Source organism: Asparagus officinalis, chromosome 7, assembly GCF_001876935.1.
Source record: "Asparagus officinalis chromosome 7, Aspof.V1, whole genome shotgun sequence".
NCBI classification, from domain to species: domain Eukaryota; kingdom Viridiplantae; phylum Streptophyta; class Magnoliopsida; order Asparagales; family Asparagaceae; genus Asparagus; species Asparagus officinalis.
In genome coordinates this window covers 151,312,935-151,314,569 of record NC_033800.1, presented here as the reverse complement: position 1 = coordinate 151,314,569, position 1,635 = coordinate 151,312,935, and positions in this window count along the sequence as shown.

Below are 1,635 nucleotides of genomic sequence, written 5' to 3'. Positions count from 1 at the left end.
TACAATGAAAATCAAAATAAAACAAAGAAATCAAAATTACAACTTCTCTCTTTTACCGAACAAATGACAAGATCCTGTTATCCGGTCTCTTGCTTCTGTGGGTTGTTTGCCTGCGCCGGGGTTGCCTACCGTGGACCACCGCGTGATCTGGATCCAAGCAGATCTACGACGTATTACGGGTATTATCCCACCAAGGAGATAATAGCCGGGAGGGATCGTTTCACCAAGGAAACGACCGCTCGAATCTCGGGATCTAAGAACCAAGCTTAGATCCGGAGTGTAACGACGTAGATCTGAGGATTAGACTCTCTCGAACTCCTGCCTTTTTCGGTGCGGGTGCTCGCTAAGAATCAAATCCGGGTCTCCAAGTCTTCAAGTCTTCAGATCTCCGAGTTGAGGTAACAATCCGGCAGAGTTTCGGCTCTCTCAAAAGTTTCAGAAGAAGTCCCCTCAAATGAACAACCACTCCCCCTATTTATAGCCTCTCTGAACTGTGCCTTTGTGCACAAGAGAGAGAGGGGGGGGGAGTCGGGCCACCTGAGGGTGGCTCGGCTCATGCCGAGCCACCCTGTTTGATTCGTCCGGACTTTGATTTGATAGCCCGGGTCTTTATTTGGCAGTATTTCCGCCTCGGTGTTTGAGTACAAATCTATTTTGTCGTTGGACGACTCGTTGACTTTCCGAACTGTTGGATTGGTTCCACAGGCGAACATATGCCGTTGTTTGTGTGCTTTATCGCCTCGTCGCTCGAACATCCGTTGATTTGTCGAACCATCATGCTGAACCATGCTAAGGGACCTATAGGTAATTTTATACGCCTACAGATACCCCCTCCAAAGTGTTTCAGCCTCATTCTTTTATAGAAGAGTCTGGAATGCTTTGGATATGATTGCCCCTACCCTTTGTCAGTGTAACGGGACCTGGAATGACCTTCGTTCTGTATTCCTTCAATCCCTCAGGTCATTCAGTGCTTCGTAGAATGCCTGTATGGGTTCCGGTGCTGCATTTATTGTCTGACCGTTGTTGGAATTTGAACTTGAAGTCGATTCCTGATTTTCCAATCTTTAACTCGTGTTGGTTGGTTCGACGTGCAACTAACGCTCGATTGTCGGTGTTGAATCCTCACTTGTGACACGTTGTCCGACGTCGTGTTATTGAGTTATCCTTAAGAATATTTTTAGAAAAATATTCTCCAGGAACTTCTCAACAACAATAGGAAATAGTTTATACTCGTATACCTTATTGGAGTATTTCCGTGCTCAAAATAAGCTGAACCGGCTTGAAAATGAGCCAAAAAAAGGCAGTAATTTGGCTCAAAAAATTTCTTCCGTTCCTTCCGAATGTGTGGGAGAGACAGGAATAAACCAAGGATGGGACCCTTAGTTGATTTGAAGTCGTCTCGACGCTTAATTCAGTCTCTTTTGAACTGATTTGGATTGGTCCGGTTCGGTTCAACTTGGCCCGGTCCGGTTCACCTTGGTCCACCTTATAAAAGGGGGTCTCTTTTTCTCTTTTTTTTTCTCTTTTTCTTCTCCTCTCTAGGGCCGGCCCCCCCTCATCCCTATCTTTGATTTTTCTTTTCCCTCGAGCGTCCTTTCGCCATCCAAACATCGTAGTGGTCTTAGACCTGGTCTT